This window comes from Cavia porcellus, unplaced genomic scaffold, assembly GCF_034190915.1.
Source record: "Cavia porcellus strain 051 isolate PalLab524CR breed Dunkin Hartley unplaced genomic scaffold, mCavPor4.1 scaffold_21, whole genome shotgun sequence".
NCBI classification, from domain to species: Eukaryota; Metazoa; Chordata; class Mammalia; order Rodentia; family Caviidae; genus Cavia; species Cavia porcellus.
Window position 1 is genome coordinate 1,147,041 of NW_026947504.1, and position 22,159 is coordinate 1,169,199.

Here is a 22,159-nt window from a genome sequence, read left to right on the forward strand (position 1 = left end):
TTTTTCTCACTGCTACTAGTGAATCTAATGTAACACACACCCATACAATGCGCACCACCCCGCGATGTTTTTCAGAAACCTATTCTACATTGCCACTGCATGTTCCCTGACCTCCCCATGCTGACCACCCCGCGGTGCTTTTCTCCATCCTACATTGCCACTCACTGCCTAACCTAATTCAGACCCTCCGATTCACACCACCCCGTGATGTTTTTCTCACTCCTACTAGTGAATGTAATGTAACACACACCCATACAATGCGCACCACCCCGTGATGAGTTTCTCACTCCTAGTAGTGAATGTAATGTAGCACACACCCATACAATGCGCACCACCCCGCGATGTTTTTCAGAAACCTATCCTACATTGCCACTGCATGTTCCCTGACCTCCCCATGCTGACCAACCCGGGGTGCTTTTCTCCATCCTACATTGCCACTCACTGCCTATCCTAATTCACACCCTCCGATTCACACCACCCCGTGATGTTCTTCTCACTCCTACTAGTGAATGTAATGTAACACACACCCATACAATGCGCACCACCCCGTGATGTTTTTCTCACTCCTAATAGTGAATGTAATGTAACACACACCCATACAATGCGCACCACCCCGTGATGTTTTTCTCACTCCTATTAGTGAATGTAATGTAACACACACCCATACAATGCGCACCACCCCGAGATGTTTTTCTCACTCCTACTAGTGAATGTAATGTAACACACACCCATACAATGCGCACCACCCCGTGATGATTTTCTCACTCCTACTAGTGAATGTAATGTAACACACACCCATACAATGCGCACCACCCCGTGATGTTTTTCTCACTCCTACTAGTGAATGTAATGTAGCACACACCCATACAATGCACACCACCCCGTGATGTTTTTCTCACTCCTACTAGTGAATGTAATGTAACACACACCCATACAATACGCACAACCCCGTGATGTTTTTCTCACTCCTACTAGTGAATGTAATGTAACACACACCCATACAATGCGCACCACCCCGTGATGTTTTTCTCACTCCTACTAGTGAATGTAATGTAACACACACCCATACAATGCGCACCACCCCGTGATGTTTTTCTCACTCCTACTAGTGAATGTAATGTAACACACACCCATACAATGCGCACCACCCCGTGATGTTTTTCTCACTCCTACTAGTGAATGTAATGTAACACACACCCATACAATGCGCACCACCCCGTGATGTTTTTCTCACTCCTACTAGTGAATGTAATGTAACACACACCCATACAATGCGCACCACCCCGTGATGTTTTTCTCACTGCTACTAGTGAATGTAATGTAACACACACCCATACAATGCGCACCAGCCCGTGATGTTTTTCTCACTCCTACTAGTGAATGTAATGTAACACACACCCATACAATGCGCACCACCCCGTGATGTTTTTCTCACTCCTACTAGTGAATGTAATGTAACACACACCCATACACTGCGCACCAGCCCGTGATGTTTTTCTCACTCCTACTACTGAATGTAATGTAACACACACCCTTACAATGCGCACCACCCCGTGATGTTTTTCTCACTCCTACTAGTGAATGTAATGTAGCACACACCCATACAATGCGCACCACCCCGTGATGTTTTTCTCACTCCTAATAGTGAATGTAATGTAACACACACCCATACAATGCGCACCACCCCGTGATGTTTTTCTCACTGCTACTAGTGAATGTAATGTAACACACACCCATACACTGCGCACCACCCCGTGATGTTTTTCTCACACCTACTAGTGAATGTAATGTAACACACACCCATACAAAGCGCACCACCGCGTGATGTTTTTCTCACTCCTACTAGTGAATGTAATGTAACACACACCCATACAATGCGCACCACCCCGTGATGTTTTTCTCACTCCTACTAGTGAATGTAATGTAACACACACCCATACAATGCGCACCACCCCGTGATGTTTTTCTCACTCCTACTAGTGAATGTAATGTAACACACACCCATACAATGCGCACCACCCCGTGATGATTTTGTCACTCCTAGTAGTGAATCTAATGTAACACACACCCATACAATGCGCACCACCCCGCGATGTTTTTCAGAAACCTATCCTGCATTGCCACTGCATGTTCCCTGACCTCCCCATGCTGAAAACCCCGCGGTGCTTTTCTCCATCCTACATTGCCACTCACTGCCTATCCTAATTCAGACCCTCCGATTCAAACCACCCCGTGATGTTTTTCTCACTCCTACTAGTGAATGTAATGTAACACACACCCATACAATGCGCACCACCCCGTGATGTTTTTCTCACTCCTACTAGTGAATGTAATGTAACACACACCCATACAATGCGCACCACCCCGTGATGTTTTTCTCTCTCCTATTAGTGTATGTAATGTAACACACACCCATACAATGCGCACCACCCCGTGATGTTTTTCTCACTCCTACTAGTGAATATAATGTAACACACACCCATACAATGCGCACCACCCCGTGAAGTTTTTCTCACTCCTACTAGTGAATGTAATGTAACACACACCCATACAATGCGCACCACCCCGTGATGTTTTTCTCACTCCTACTAGTGAATGTAATGTAACACACACCCATACAATGCGCACCACCCCGTGATGTTTTTCTCACTCCTACTAGTGAATGTAATGTAACACACACCCATACAATGCGCACCACCCCGTGATGTTTTTCTCACTCCTACTAGTGAATGTAATGTAACACACACCCATACAATGCGCACCACCCCGTGATGTTTTTCTCACTCCTACTACTGAATGTAATGTAACACACACCCATACAATGCGCACAACCCCGTGATGTTTTTCTCACTCCTACTAGTGAATGTAATGTAACACACACCCATACAATGCGCACCACCGCGTGATGTTTTTCTCACTCCTACTAGTGAATGTAATGTAACACACCCCCATACAATGCGCACCACCCCGTGATGTTTTTCTCACTCCTACTAGTGAATGTAATGTAACACACACCCATACAATGCGCACCACCCCGTGATGTTTTTCTCACTCCTACTAGTGAATGTAATGTAACACACACCCATACAATGCGCACCACCCCGTGATGAGTTTCTCACTCCTAGTAGTGAATGTAATGTAACACACACCCATACAATGCGCACCACCCCGTGATGTTTTTCTCACTCCTACTAGTGAATGTAATGTAGCACACACCCATACAATGCACACCAGCCCGTGATGTTTTTCTCACTCCTACTACTGAATGTAATGTAACACACACCCATAAAATGCGCACCAGCCCGTGATGTTTTTCTCACTCCTAATACTGAATGTAATGTAACACACACCCTTACAATGCGCACCACCCCGTGATATTTTTCTCACTCCTACTAGTGAATGTAATGTAGCACACACCCATACAATGCGCACCACCCCGTGATGAGTTTCTCACTCCTAGTAGTGAATGTAATGTAACACACACCCATACAATGCGCACCACCCCGTGATGTTTTTCTCACTCCTACTAGTGAATGTAATGTAGCACACACCCATACAATGCGCACCAGCCCTTGATGTTTTTCTCACTCCTACTACTGAATGTAATGTAACACACACCCATACAATGCGCACCAGCCCGTGCTGTTTTTCTCACTCCTACTAGTGAATGTAATGTAACACACACCCTTACAATGCGCACCACCCCGTGATGTTTTTCTCACTCCTACTAGTGAATGTAATGTAGCACACACCCATACAATGCGCACCACCCCGTGATGAGTTTCTCACTCCTAGTAGTGAATGTAATGTAACACACACCCATACAATGCGCACCACCCCGTGATGTTTTTCTCACTCCTACTAGTGAATGTAATGTAGCACACACCCATACAATGCGCACCAGCCCGTGATGTTTTTCTCACTCCTACTACTGAATGTAATGTAACACACACCCTTACAATGCGCACCACCCCGTGATGTTTTTCTCACTCCTACTAGTGAATGTAATGTAGCACACACCCATACAATGCGCACCACCCCGTGATGTTTTTCTCACTCCTACTAGTGAATGTAATGTAACACACACCCATACAATGCGCACCACCCCGTGATGTTTTTCTCACTCCTACTAGTGAATGTAATGTAACACACACCCATACAATGCGCACCACCCCGTGATGTTTTTCTCACTCCTACTAGTGAATGTAATGTAGCACACACCCATACAATGCGCACCAGCCCGTGATGTTTTTCTCACTCCTACTACTGAATGTAATGTAACACACACCCTTACAATGCGCACCACCCCGTGATGTTTTTCTCACTCCTACTAGTGAATGTAATGTAGCACACACCCATACAATGCGCACCACCCCGTGATGTTTTTCTCACTGCTACTAGTGAATGTAATGTAACACACACCCATACAATGCGCACCACGGCGTGATGTTTTTCTCACTCCTACTAGTGAATGTAATGTAACACACACCCATACAATGCGCACCACCCCGTGATGTTTTTCTCACTCCTTCTAGTGAATGTAATGTAACACACACCCATACAATGCGCACCACCCCTTGATGTTTTTCTCACTGCTACTAGTGAATCTAATGTAACACACACCCATACAATGCGCACCACCCCGCGATGTTTTTCAGAAACCTATCCTACATTGCCACTGCATGTTCCCTGTCCTCCCCATGCTGAGCACCCCGCGGTGCTTTTCTCCATCCTACATTGCCACTCACTGCCTATCCTAATTCAGACCCTCCGATTCACACCACCCCGTGATGTTTTTCTCACTCCTAGTAGTGAATGTAATGTAATACACACCCATACAATGCGCACCACCCCGTGATGTTTTTCTCACTCCTACTAGTGAATGTAATGTAACACACACCCGTACAATGCGCACCACCCCGTGATGTTTTTGTCACTCCTACTAGTGAATCTAATGTAACACACACCCATACAATGCGCACCGCCCCGTGATCTTTTTTCACTCCTACTAGTGAATGTAATGTAACACACACCCATACAATGCGCACCACCCCGTGATGTTTTTCTCACTCCTACTAGTGAATGTAATGTAACACACACCCATACAATGCGCACCACCCCGTGATGTTTTTCTCACTCCTACTAGTGAATGTAATGTAACACACACCCATACAAAGCGCACCACCGCGTGATGTTTTTCTCACTCCTACTAGTGAATGTAATGTAACACACACAGATATACAATGCGCACCACCCCGTGATGTTTTTCTCACTCCTACTAGTGAATGTAATGTAACACACACCCATACAATGCGCACCACCCCTTGATGTTTTTCTCACTGCTACTAGTGAATCTAATATAACACACACCCATACAATGCGCACCACCCCGCGATGTTTTTCAGAAATCTATCCTACATTGCCACTGCATGTTCCCTGTCTTCCCCATGCTGAGCACCCCGCGGTGCTTTTCTCCATCCTACATTGCCACTCACTGCCTATCCTAATTCAGACCCTCCGATTCATACCACCCCGTGATGTTTTTCTCACTCCTAGTAGTGAATGTAATGTAATACACACCCATACAATGCGCACCACCCCGTGATGTTTTACTAACTCCTACTAGTGAATGTAATGTAACACACACCCGTACAATGCGCACCACCCCGTGATGTTTTTGTCACTCCTACTAGTGAATCTAATGTAACACACACCCATACAATGCGCACCGCCCCGTGATCTTTTTCTCACTCCTACTAGTGAATGTAATGTAACACACACCCATACAATGCGCACCACCCCGTGATGTTTTTCTCACTCCTACTAGTGAATGTAATGTAACACACACCCATACAATGCGCACCACCCCGTGATGTTTTTCTCACTGCTACTAGTGAATCTAATGTAACACACACCCATACAATGCGCACCACCCCGCGATGTTTTTCAGAAACCTATCCTACATTGGCACTGCATGTTCCCTGACCTCCCCATGCTGACCACCCCGCGGTGCCTTTCTCCATCCTACATTGCCACTCACTGCCTAACATAATTCAGACCCTCCGATTCACACCACCCCGTGATGTTTTTCTCACTCCTACTAGTGAATGTAATGTAGCACACACCCATACAATGCGCTCCAGCCCGTGATGTTTTTCTCACTCCTACTACTGAATGTAATGTAACACACACCCATACAAAGCGCAACACCCCGTGATGTTTTTCTCACTCCTACTACTGAATGTAATGTAACACACACCCATACAATGCGCACCAGCCCGTGATGTTTTTCTCACTCCTACTACTGAATGTAATGTAACACACACCCTTACAATGCGCACCACCCCGTGATGTTTTTCTCACTCCTACTAGTGAATGTAATGTAGCACACACCCATACAATGCGCACCACCCCGTGATGAGTTTCTCACTCCTAGTAGTGAATGTAATGTAACACACACCCATACAATGCGCACCACCCCGTGATGTTTTTCTCACTCCTACTAGTGAATGTAATGTAGCACACACCCATACAATGCGCACCAGCCCGTGATGTTTTTCTCACTCCTACTACTGAATGTAATGTAACACACACCCATACAATGCGCACCAGCCCGTGATGTTTTTCTCACTCCTACTACTGAATGTAATGTAACACACACCCTTACAATGCGCACCACCCCGTGATATTTTTCTCACTCCTACTAGTGAATGTAATGTAGCACACACCCATACAATGCGCACCACCCCGTGATGAGTTTCTCACTCCTAGTAGTGAATGTAATGTAACACACACCCATACAATGCGCACCACACCGTGATGTTTTTCTCACTCCTACTAGTGAATGTAATGTAGCACACACCCATACAATGCGCACCAGCCCGTGATGTTTTTCTCACTCCTACTACTGAATGTAATGTAACACACACCCTTACAATGCGCACCACCCCGTGATGTTTTTCTCACTCCTACTAGTGAATGTAATGTAGCACACACCCATACAATGCGCACCACCCCGTGATGTTTTTCTCACTCCTACTAGTGAATGTAATGTAACACACACCCATACAATGCGCACCACCCCGTGATGTTTTTCTCACTCCTACTACTGAATGTAATGTAACACACACCCTTACAATGCGCACCACCCCGTGATGTTTTTCTCACTCCTACTAGTGAATGTAATGTAGCACACACCCATACAATGCACACCAGCCCGTGATGTTTTTCTCACTCCTACTACTGAATGCAATGTAACACACACCCTTACAATGCGCCCCACCCCGTGATGTTTTTCTCACTCCTACTAGTGAATGTAATGTAGCACACACCCATACAATGCGCACCACCCCGTGATGTTTTTCTCACTCCTACTAGTGAATGTAATGTAACACACACCCATACAATGCGCACCACCCCGTGATGTTTTTCTCACTCCTAATAGTGAATGTAATGTAACACACACCCATACAATGCGCACCACCCCGTGATGTTTTTCTCACTCCTACTAGTGAATGTAATGTAACACACACCCATACAATGCGCACCACCCCGTGATGTTTTTCTCACTGCTACTAGTGAATGTAATGTAACACACACCCATACAATGCGCAGCACCCCGTGATGTTTTTCTCACTCCTACTAGTGAATATAATGTAACACACACCCATACAATGCACACCACCCCGTGATGTTTTTCTCACTCCTAATAGTGAATGTAATGTTACACACACCCATACAATGCGCACCACCCCGTGATGTTTTTCTCACTCCTACTAGTGAATGTAATGTAACACACACCCATACAATGCGCACCACCCCGTGATGTTTTTCTCACTGCTACTAGTGAATCTAATGTAACACACACCCATACAATGCACACCACCCCGCGATGTTTTTCAGAAACCTATCCTACATTGGCACTGCATGTTCCCTGACCTCCCCATGCTGACCACCCCGCGGTGCTTTTCTCCATCCTACATTGCCACTCACTGCCTAACCTAATTCAGACCCTCCGATTCACACCACGCCGTGATGTTTTTCTCACTCCTACTAGTGAATGTAATGTAACACACACCCATACAATGCGCACCACCACGTGATGAGTTTCTCACTCCTAGTAGTGAATGTAATGTAACACACACCCATACAATGCGCACCACCCCGTGATGTTTTTCTCACTCCTACTAGTGAATGTAATGTAGCACACACCCATACAATGCGCACGAGCCCGTGATGTTTTTCTCACTCCTACTACTGAATGTAATGTAACACACACCCATACAATGCGCACCAGCCCTTGATGTTTTTCTCACTCCTACTACTGAATGTAATGTAACACACACCCTTACAATGCGCACCACCCCGTGATGTTTTTCTCACTCCTACTAGTGAATGTAATATAGCACACACCCATACAATGCGCACCACCCCGTGATGAGTTTCTCACTCCTAGTAGTGAATGTAATGTAACACACACCCATACAATGCGCACCACCCCGTGATGTTTTTCTCACTCCTACTAGTGAAGGTAATGTAGCACACAGCCATACAATGCGCACCAGCCCGTAATGTTTTTCTCACTCCTACTACTGAATGTAATGTAACACACACCCTTACAATGCGCACCACCCCGTGATGTTTTTCTCAGTCCTACTAGTGAATGTAATGTAGCACACACCCATACAATGCGAACCAGCCCGTGATGTTTTTCTCACTCCTACTAGTGAATGTAATGTAACACACACCCATACAATGCGCACCACCCCGTGATGTTTTTCTCACTGCTACTAGTGAATGTAATGTAACACACACCCATACAATGCGCAGCACCCCGTGATGTTTTTCTCACTCCTACTAGTGAATGTAATGTAACACACACCCATACAATGCGCACCACCCCGTGATGTTTTTCTCACTCCTAATAGTGAATGTAATGTAACACACACCCATACAATGCGCACCACCCCGTGATGTTTTTCTCACTCCTACTAGTGAATGTAATGTAACACACACCCATACAATGCGCACCACCCCGTGATGTTTTTCTCACTGCTACTAGTGAATCTAATGTAACACACACCCATACAATGCGCACCACCCCGCGATGTTTTTCAGAAACCTATCCTACATTGCCACTGCATGTTCCCTGACCTCCCCATGCTGACCACCCCGCGGTGCTTTTCTCCATCCTACATTGCCACTCACTGCCTAACCTAATTCAGACCCTCCGATTCACACCACCCCGTGATGTTTTTCTCACTCCTACTAGTGAATGTAATGTAACACACACCCATACAATGCGCACCACCCCGTGATGAGTTTCTCACTCCTAGTAGTGAATGTAATGTAGCACACACCCATACAATGCGCACCACCCCGCGATGTTTTTCAGAAACCTATCCTACATTGCCACTGCATGTTCCCTGACCTCCCCATGCTGACCACCCCGGGGTGATTTTCTCCATCCTACATTGCCACTCACTGACTATCCTAATTCACACCCTCCGATTCACACCACCCCGTGATGTTCTTCTCACTCCTACTAGTGAATATAATGTAACACACACCCATACAATGCGCACCACCCCGTGATGTTTTTCTCACTCCTAATAGTGAATGTAATGTAACACACACCCATACAATGCGCACCACCCCGTGATGTTTTTCTCACTCCTACTAGTGAATGTAATGTAACACACACCCATACAATGCGCACCACCCCGTGATGTTTTTCTCACTCCTATTAGTGAATGTAATGTAACACACACCCATACAATGCGCACCACCCCGTGATGTGTTTCTCACTCCTACTAGTGAATGTAATGTAACACACACCCATACAATGCGCACCACCCCGTGATGATTTTCTCACTCCTACTAGTGAATGTAATGTAACACACACCCATACAATGCGCACCACCCCGTGATGTTTTTCTCACTCCTACTAGTGAATGTAATGTAGCACACACCCATACAATGCACACCACCCCGTGATGTTTTTCTCACTCCTACTAGTGAATGTAATGTAACACACACCCATACAATGCGCACAACCCCGTGATGTTTTTCTCACTCCTACTAGTGAATGTAATGTAACACACACCCATACAATGCGCACCACCGCGTGATGTTTTTCTCACTCCTAATAGTGAATGTAATGTAACACACACCCATACAATGCGCACCACCCCGTGATGTTTTTCTCACTCCTACTAGTGAATGTAATGTAACACACACCCATACAATGCGCACCACCCCGTGATGTTTTTCTCACTGCTACTAGTGAATCTAATGTAACACACACCCATACAATGCGCACCACCCCGCGATGTTTTTCAGAAACCTATCCTACATTGGCACTGCATGTTCCCTGACCTCCCCATGCTGACCACCCCGCGGTGCTTTTCTCCATCCTACATTGCCACTCACTGCCTAACCTAATTCAGACCCTCCGATTCACACCACCCCGTGATGTTTTTCTCACTCCTACTAGTGAATGTAATGTAACACACACCTATACAATGCGCACCACCCCGTGATGTTTTTCTCACTCCTACTAGTGAATGTAATGTAGCACACACCCATACAATGCGCACCAGCCCGTGATGTTTTTCTCACTCCTACTACTGAATGTAATGTAACACACACCCATACAATGCGCACCACCCCGTGATGTTTTTCTCACTCCTACTACTGAATGTAATGTAACACACACCCATACAATGCGCACCAGCCCGTGATGTTTTTCTCACTCCTACTACTGAATGTAATGTAACACACACCCTTACAATGCGCACCACCCCGAGATGTTTTTCTCACTCCTACTAGTGAATGTAATGTAGCACACACCCATACAATGCACACCACCCCGTGATGAGTTTCTCACTCCTAGTAGTGAATGTAATGTAACACACACCCTTACAATGCGCACCACCCCGTGATGTTTTTCTCACTCCTACTAGTGAATGTAATGTAGCACACACCCATACAATTCGCACCACCCCGTGATGTTTTTCTCACTCCTACTAGTGAATGTAATGTAACACACACCCACACAATGCGCACCACCCCGTGATGTTTTTCTCACTCCTACTACTGAATGTAATGTAAAACACACCCTTACAATGCGCACCACCCCGTGATGTTTTTCTCACTCCTACTAGTGAATGTAATGTAGCACACACCCATACAATGCGCACCAGCCCGTGATGTTTTTCTCACTCCTACTACTGAATGTAATGTAACACACACCCTTACAATGCGCACCACCCCGTGATGTTTTTCTCACTCCTAATAGTGAATGTAATGTAACACACACCCATACAATGCGCACCACCCCGTGATGTTTTTCTCACTGCTACTAGTGAATCTAATGTAACACACACCCATACAATACGCACCACCCCGCGATGTTTTTCAGAAACCTATCCTACATTGGCACTGCATGTTCCCTGACCTCCCCATGCTGAGCACCCCGCGGTGCTTTTCTCCATCCTACATTGCCACTCACTGCCTAACCTAATTCAGACCCTCCGATTCACACCACCCCGTGATGTTTTTCTCACTCCTACTAGTGAATGTAATGTAGCACACACCCATACAATGCGCACCAGCCCGTGATGTTTTTCTCACTCCTACTACTGAATGTAATGTAACACACACCCATACAATGCGCACCACCCCGTGATGTTTTTCTCACTCCTACTACTGAATGTAATGTAACACACACCCATACAATGCACACCAGCCCGTGATGTTTTTCTCACTCCTACTACTGAATGTAATGTAACACACACCCTTACAATGCGCACCACCCCGTGATGTTTTTCTCACTCCTACTAGTGAATGTAATGTAGCACACACCCATACAATGCGCACCACCCCGTGATGAGTTTCTCACTCCTAGTAGTGAATGTAATGTAACACACACCCATACAATGCGCACCACCCCGTGATGTTTTTCTCACTCCTACTAGAGAATGTAATGTAGCACACACCCATACAATGCGCACCAGCCCGTGATGTTTTTCTCACTCCTACTACTATATGTAATGTAACACACACCCATACAATGCGCACCAGCCCGTGATGTTTTTCTCACTCCTACTAGTGAATGTAATGTAACACACACCCTTACAATGCGCACCACCCCGTGATGTTTTTCTCACTCCTACTAGTGAATGTAATGTAGCACACACCCAGACAATGCGCACCACCCCGTGATGAGTTTCTCACTCCTAGTAGTGAATGTAATGTAACACACACCCATAAAATGCGCACCACCCCGTGATGTTTTTCTCACTCCTACTAGTGAATGTAATGTAGCACACACCCATACAATGCGCACCAGCCCGTGATGTTTTTCTCACTCCTACTACTGAATGTAATGTAACACACACCCTTACAATGCGCACCACCCCGTGATGTTTTTCTCACTCCTACTAGTGAATGTAATGTAGCACACACCCATACAATGCGCACCACCCCGTGATGTTTTTCTCACTCCTACTAGTGAATGTAATGTAACACACACCCATACAATGCGCACCACCCCGTGATGTTTTTCTCACTCCTACTACTGAATGTAATGTAACACACACCCTTACAATGCGCACCACCCCGTGATGTTTTTCTCACTCCTACTAGTGAATGTAATGTAGCACACACCCATACAATGCGCACCAGCCCGTGATGTTTTTCTCACTCCTACTACTGAATGTAATGTAACACACACCCTTACAATGCGCACCACCCCGTGATGTTTTTCTCACTCCTACTAGTGAATGTAATGTAGCACACACCCATACAATGCGCACCACCCCGTGATGTTTTTCTCACTGCTACTAGTGAATCTAATGTAACACACACCCATACAATGCGCACCACCGCGTGATGTTTTTCTCACTCCTACTAGTGAATGTAATGTAACACACACCCATACAATGGGCACCACCCCGTGATGTTTTTCTCACTCCTACTAGTGAATGTAATGTAACACACACCCATACAATGCGCACCACCCCTTGATGTTTTTCTCACTGCTACTAGTGAATCTAATGTAACACACACCCATACAATGCGCACCACCCCGCGATGTTTTTCAGAAACCTATCCTACATTGCCACTGCATGTTCCCTGTCCTCCCCATGCTGAGCACCCCGCGGTGCTTTTCTCCATCCTACATTGCCACTCACTGCCTATCCTAATTCAGACCCTCCGATTCACACCACCCCGTGATGTTTTTCTCACTCCTAGTAGTGAATGTAATGTAATACACACCCATACAATGCGCACCACCCCGTGATGTTTTTCTCACTCCTACTAGTGAAAGTAATGTAACACACACCCGTACAATGCGCACCACCCCGTGATGTTTTTGTCACTCCTACTAGTGAATCTAATGTAACACAAACCCATACAATGCGCACCGCCCCGTGATCTTTTTCTCACTCCTACTAGTGAATGTAATGTAACACACACCCATACAATGCGCACCACCCCGTGATGTTTTTCTCACTCCTACTACTGAATGTAATGTAACACACACCCATACAATGCGCACCACCCCGTGATGTTTTTCTCACTCCTACTACTGAATGTAATGTAACACACACCCATACAATGCGCACCAGCCCGTGATGTTTTTCTCACTCCTACTACTGAATGTAATGTAACACACACCCTTACAATGCGCACCACCCCGTGATGTTTTTCTCACTCCTACTAGTGAATGTAATGTAGCACACACCCATACAATGCACACCACCCCGTGATGAGTTTCTCACTCCTAGTAGTGAATGTAATGTAGCACACACCCATACAATGCGCACCACCCCGTGATGAGTTTCTCACTCCTAGTAGTGAATGTAATGTAACACACACCCATACAATGCGCACCACACCGTGATGTTTTTCTCACTCCTACTAGTGAATGTAATGTAGCACACACCCATACAATGCGCACCAGCCCTTGATGTTTTTCTCACTCCTACTACTGAATGTAATGTAACACACACCCTTACAATGCGCACCACCCCGTGATGTTTTTCTCACTCCTACTAGTGAATGTAATGTAGCACACACCCATACAATTCGCACCACCCCGTGATGTTTTTCTCACTCCTACTAGTGAATGTAATGTAACACACACCCACACAATGCGCACCACCCCGTGATGTTTTTCTCACTCCTACTACTGAATGTAATGTAACACACACCCTTACAATGCGCACCACCCCGTGATGTTTTTCTCACTCCTACTAGTGAATGTAATGTAGCACACACCCATACAATGCGCACCAGCCCGTGATGTTTTTCTCACTCCTACTACTGAATGTAATGTAACACACACCCTTACAATGCGCACCACCCCGTGATGTTTTTCTCACTCCTAATAGTGAATGTAATGTAACACACACCCATACAATGCGCACCACCCCGTGATGTTTTTCTCACTGCTACTAGTGAATCTAATGTAACACACACCCATACAATACGCACCACCCCGCGATGTTTTTCAGAAACCTATCCTACATTGGCACTCCATGTTCCCTGACCTCCCCATGCTGACCACCCCGCGGTGCTTTTCTCCATCCTACATTGCCACTCACTGCCTAACCTAATTCAGACCCTCCGATTCACACCACCCCGTGATGTTTTTCTCACTCCTACTAGTGAATGTAATGTAGCACACACCCATACAATGCGCACCAGCCCGTGATGTTTTTCTCACTCTTACTACTGAATGTAATGTAACACACACCCATACAATGCGCACCACCCCGTGATGTTTTTCTCACTCCTACTACTGAATGTAATGTAACACACACCCATACAATGCACACCAGCCCGTGATGTTTTTCTCACTCCTACTACTGAATGTAATGTAACACACACCCTTACAATGCGCACCACCCCGTGATGTTTTTCTCACTCCTACTAGTGAATGTAATGTAGCACACACCCATACAATGCGCACCACCCCGTGATGAGTTTCTCACTCCTAGTAGTGAATGTAATGTAACACACACCCATACAATGCGCACCACCCCGTGATGTTTTTCTCACTCCTACTAGAGAATGTAATGTAGCACACACCCATACAATGCGCACCAGCCCGTGATGTTTTTCTCACTCCTACTACTATATGTAATGTAACACACACCCATACAATGCGCACCAGCCTGTGATGTTTTTCTCACTCCTACTAGTGAATGTAATGTAACACACACCCTTACAATGCGCACCACCCCGTGATGTTTTTCTCACTCCTACTAGTGAATGTAATGTAGCACACACCCATACAATGCGCACCACCCCGTGATGAGTTTCTCACTCCTAGTAGTGAATGTAATGTAACACACACCCATACAATGCGCACCACCCCGTGATGTTTTTCTCACTCCTACTAGTGAATGTAATGTAGCACACACCCATACAATGCGCACCAGCCCGTGATGTTTTTCTCACTCCTACTACTGAATGTAATGTAACACACACCCTTACAATGCGCACCACCCCGTGATGTTTTTCTCACTCCTACTAGTGAATGTAATGTAGCACACACCCATACAATGCGCACCACCCCGTGATGTTTTTCTCACTCCTACTAGTGAATGTAATGTAACACACACCCATACAATGCGCACCACCCCGTGATGTTTTTCTCACTCCTACTACTGAATGTAATGTAACACACACCCTTACAATGCGCACCACCCCGTGATGTTTTTCTCACTCCTACTAGTGAATGTAATGTAGCACACACCCATACAATGCGCACCAGCCCGTGATGTTTTTCTCACTCCTACTACTGAATGTAATGTAACACACACCCTTACAATGCGCACCACCCCGTGATGTTTTTCTCACTCCTACTAGTGAATGTAATGTAGCACACACCCATACAATGCGCACCACCCCGTGATGTTTTTCTCACTGCTACTAGTGAATGTAATGTAACACACACCCATACAATGCGCACCACCCCGTGATGTTTTTCTCACTCCTACTAGTGAATGTAATGTAACACACACCCATACAATGGGCACCACCCCGTGATGTTTTTCTCACTCCTACTAGTGAATGTAATGTAACACACACCCATACAATGCGCACCACCCCTTGATGTTTTTCTCACTGCTACTAGTGAATCTAATGTAACACACACCCATACAATGCGCACCACCCCGCGATGTTTTTCAGAAACCTATCCTACATTGCCACTGCATGTTCCCTGTCCTCCCCATGCTGAGCACCCCGCGGTGCTTTTCTCCATCCTACATTGCCACTCACTGCCTATCCTAATTCAGACCCTCCGATTCACACCACCCCGTGATGTTTTTCTCACTCCTAGTAGTGAATGTAATGTAATACACACCCATACAATGCGCACCACCCCGTGATGTTTTTCTCACTCCTACTAGTGAATGTAATGTAACACACACCCGTACAATGCGCACCACCCCGTGATGTTTTTGTCACTCCTACTAGTGAATCTAATGTAACACACACCCATACAATGCACACCGCCCCGTGATATTTTTCTCACTCCTACTAGTGAATGTAATGTAACACACACCCATACAATGCGCACCACCCCGTGATGTTTTTCTCACTCCTACTAGTGAATGTAATGTAACACACACCCATACAAAGCGCACCACCGCGTGATGTTTTTCTCACTCCTACTAGTGAATTTAATGTAACACACACAGATATACAATGCGCACCACCCCGTGATGTTTTTCTCACTCCTACTAGTGAATGTAATGTAACACACACCCATACAATGCGCACCACCCCTTGATGTTTTTCTCACTGCTACTAGTGTATCTAATATAACACACACCCATACAATGCGCACCACCTCGCGATGTTTTTCAGAAACCTATCCTACATTGCCACTGCATGTTCCCTGTCTTCCCCATGCTGAGCACCCCGCGGTGCTTTTCTCCATCCTACATTGCCACTCACTGCCTATCCCAATTCAGACCCTCCGATTCATACCACCCCGTGATGTTTTTCTCACTCCTAGTAGTGAATGTAATGTAATACACACCCATAAAATGCGCACCACCCCGTGATGTTTTTCTCACTCCTACTAGTGAATGTAATGTAACACACACCCGTACAATGCGCACCACCCCGTGATGTTTTTGTCACTCCTACTAGTGAATCTAATGTAACACACACCCATACAATGCGCACCGCCCCGTGATCTTTTTCTCACTCCTACTAGTGAATGTAATGTAACACACACCCATACAATGCGCACCACCCCGTGATGTTTTCCTCACTCCTACTAGTGAATGTAATGTAACACCCACCCATACAATGCGCACCAACCCGTGATGTTTTTCTCACTCCTACTAGTGAATGTAATGTAACACACACCCATACAATGCGCACCACCCCGTGATGTTTTTCTCACTGCTACTAGTGAATCTAATGTAACACACACCCATACAATGCGCACCTCCCCGCGATGTTTTTCAGACACCTATCCTACATTGGCACTGCATGTTCCCTGACCTCCCCATGCTGACCACCCCGCGGTGCTTTTCTCCATCCTACATTGCCACTCACTGCCTAACCTAATTCAGACCCTCCGATTCACACCACCCCGTGATGTTTTTCTCACTCCTACTAGTGAATGTAATGTAGCACACACCCATACAATGCGCACCAGCCCGTGATGTTTTTCTCACTCCTACTACTGAATGTAATGTAACACACACCCATACAATGCGCACCACCCCGTGATGTTTTTCTCACTCCTACTACTGAATGTAATGTAACACACACCCATACAATGCGCACCAGCCCGTGATGTTTTTCTCACTCCTACTACTGAATGTAATGTAACACACACCCTTACAATGCGCACCACCCCGTGATGTTTTTCTCACTCCTACTAGTGAATATAATGTAGCACACACCCATACAATGCGCACCACCCCGTGATGAGTTTCTCACTCCTAGTAGTGAATGTAATGTAACACACACCCATACAATGCGCACCACCCCGTGATGTTTTTCTCACTCCTACTAGTGAATGTAATGTAGCACACACCCATAAAATGCGCACCAGCCCGTGATGTTTTTCTCACTCCTACTACTGAATGTAATGTAACACACACCCATACAATGCGCACCAGCCCGTGATGTTTTTCTCACTCCTACTACTGAATGTAATGTAACACACACCGTTACAATGCGCACCACCCCGTGATATTTTTCTCACTCCTACTAGTGAATGTAATGTAGCACACACCCATACAATGCGCACCACCCCGTGATGAGTTTCTCACTCCTAGTAGTGAATGTAATGTAACACACACCCATACAATGCGCACCACCCCGTGATGTTTTTCTCACTCCTACTAGTGAATGTAATGTAGCACACACCCATACAATGCGCACCACCCCGTGATGTTTTTCTCACTCCTACTAGTGAATGTAATGTAACACACACCGATACAATGCGCACCACCCCGTGATGTTTTTCTCACTCCTACTACTGAATGTAATGTAACACACACCCTTACAATGCGCACCACCCCGTGATGTTTTTCTCACTCCTACTAGTGAATGTAATGTAGCACACACCCATACAATGCGCACCAGCCCGTGATGTTTTTCTCACTCCTACTACTGAATGTAATGTAACACACACCCTTACAATGCGCACCACCCCGTGATGTTTTTCTCACTCCTAATAGTGAATGTAATGTAACACACACCCATACAATGCGCACCACCCCGTGATGTTTTTCTGACTGCTACTAGTGAATCTAATGTAACACACACCCATACAATGCGCACCACCCCGTGATGTTTTTCTCACTCCTACTAGTGAATGTAATGTAGCACACACCCAGACAATGCGCACCACCCCGTGATGAGTTTCTCACTCCTAGTAGTGAATGTAATGTAACACACACCCATAAAATGCGCACCACCCCGTGATGTTTTTCTCACTCCTACTAGTGAATGTAATGTAGCACACACCCATACAATGCGCACCAGCCCGTGATGTTTTTCTCACTCCTACTACTGAATGTAATGTAACACACACCCTTACAATGCGCACCACCCCGTGATGTTTTTCTCACTCCTACTAGTGAATGTAATGTAGCACACACCCATACAATGCGCACCACCCCGTGATGTTTTTCTCACTCCTACTAGTGAATGTAATGTAACACACACCCATACAATGCGCACCACCCCGTGATGTTTTTCTCACTCCTACTACTGAATGTAATGTAACACACACCCTTACAATGCGCACCACCCCGTGATGTTTTTCTCACTCCTACTAGTGAATGTAATGTAGCACACACCCATACAATGCGCACCAGCCCGTGATGTTTTTCTCACTCCTACTACTGAATGTAATGTAACACACACCCTTACAATGCGCACCACCCCGTGATGTTTTTCTCACTCCTACTAGTGAATGTAATGTAGCACACACCCATACAATGCGCACCACCCCGTGATGTTTTTCTCACTGCTACTAGTGAATCTAATGTAACACACACCCATACAATGCGCACCACCGCGTGATGTTTTTCTCACTCCTACTAGTGAATGTAATGTAACACACACCCATACAATGGGCACCACCCCGTGATGTTTTTCTCACTCCTACTAGTGAATGTAATGTAACACACACCCATACAATGCGCACCACCCCTTGATGTTTTTCTCACTGCTACTAGTGAATCTAATGTAACACACACCCATACAATGCGCACCACCCCGCGATGTTTTTCAGAAACCTATCCTACATTGCCACTGCATGTTCCCTGTCCTCCCCATGCTGAGCACCCTGCGGTGCTTTTCTCCATCCTACATTGCCACTCACTGCCTATCCTAATTCAGACCCTCCGATTCACACCACCCCGTGATGTTTTTCTCACTCCTAGTAGTGAATGTAATGTAATACACACCCATACAATGCGCACCACCCCGTGATGTTTTTCTCACTCCTACTAGTGAAAGTAATGTAACACACACCCGTACAATGCGCACCACCCCGTGATGTTTTTGTCACTCCTACTAGTGAATCTAATGTAACACAAACCCATACAATGCGCACCGCCCCGTGATCTTTTTCTCACTCCTACTAGTGAATGTAATGTAACACACACCCATACAATGCGCACCACCCCGTGATGTTTTTCTCACTCCTACTACTGAATGTAATGTAACACACACCCATACAATGCGCACCACCCCGTGATGTTTTTCTCACTCCTACTACTGAATGTAATGTAACACACACCCATACAATGCGCACCAGCCCGTGATGTTTTTCTCACTCCTACTACTGAATGTAATGTAACACACACCCTTACAATGCGCACCACCCCGTGATGTTTTTCTCACTCCTACTAGTGAATGTAATGTAGCACACACCCATACAATGCACACCACCCCGTGATGAGTTTCTCACTCCTAGTAGTGAATGTAATGTAGCACACACCCATACAATGCGCACCACCCCGTGATGAGTTTCTCACTCCTAGTAGTGAATGTAATGTAACACACACCCATACAATGCGCACCACACCGTGATGTTTTTCTCACTCCTACTAGTGAATGTAATGTAGCACACACCCATACAATGCGCACCAGCCCTTGATGTTTTTCTCACTCCTACTACTGAATGTAATGTAACACACACCCTTACAATGCGCACCACCCCGTGATGTTTTTCTCACTCCTACTAGTGAATGTAATGTAGCACACACCCATACAATTCGCACCACCCCGTGATGTTTTTCTCACTCCTACTAGTGAATGTAATGTAACACACACCCACACAATGCGCACCACCCCGTGATGTTTTTCTCACTCCTACTACTGAATGTAATGTAACACACACCCTTACAATGCGCACCACCCCGTGATGTTTTTCTCACTCCTACTAGTGAATGTAATGTAGCACACACCCATACAATGCGCACCAGCCCGTGATGTTTTTCTCACTCCTACTACTGAATGTAATGTAACACACACCCTTACAATGCGCACCACCCCGTGATGTTTTTCTCACTCCTAATAGTGAATGTAATGTAACACACACCCATACAATGCGCACCACCCCGTGATGTTTTTCTCACTGCTACTAGTGAATCTAATGTAACACACACCCATACAATACGCACCACCCCGCGATGTTTTTCAGAAACCTATCCTACATTGGCACTCCATGTTCCCTGACCTCCCCATGCTGACCACCCCGCGGTGCTTTTCTCCATCCTACATTGCCACTCACTGCCTAACCTAATTCAGATCTTCCGATTCACACCACCCCGTGATGTTTTTCTCACTCCTACTAGTGAATGTAATGTAGCACACACCCATACAATGCGCACCAGCCCGTGATGTTTTTCTCACTCTTACTACTGAATGTAATGTAACACACACCCATACAATGCGCACCACCCCGTGATGTTTTTCTCACTCCTACTACTGAATGTAATGTAACACACACCCATACAATGCACACCAGCCCGTGATGTTTTTCTCACTCCTACTACTGAATGTAATGTAACACACACCCTTACAATGCGCACCACCCCGTGATGTTTTTCTCACTCCTACTAGTGAATGTAATGTAGCACACACCCATACAATGCGCACCACCCCGTGATGAGTTTCTCACTCCTAGTAGTGAATGTAATGTAACACACACCCATACAATGCGCACCACCCCGTGATGTTTTTCTCACTCCTACTAGAGAATGTAATGTAGCACACACCCATACAATGCGCACCAGCCCGTGATGTTTTTCTCACTCCTACTACTATATGTAATGTAACACACACCCATACAATGCGCACCAGCCTGTGATGTTTTTCTCACTCCTACTAGTGAATGTAATGTAACACACACCCTTACAATGCGCACCACCCCGTGATGTTTTTCTCACTCCTACTAGTGAATGTAATGTAGCACACACCCATACAATGCGCACCACCCCGTGATGAGTTTCTCACTCCTAGTAGTGAATGTAATGTAACACACACCCATACAATGCGCACCACCCCGTGATGTTTTTCTCACTCCTACTAGTGAATGTAATGTAGCACACACCCATACAATGCGCACCAGCCCGTGATGTTTTTCTCACTCCTACTA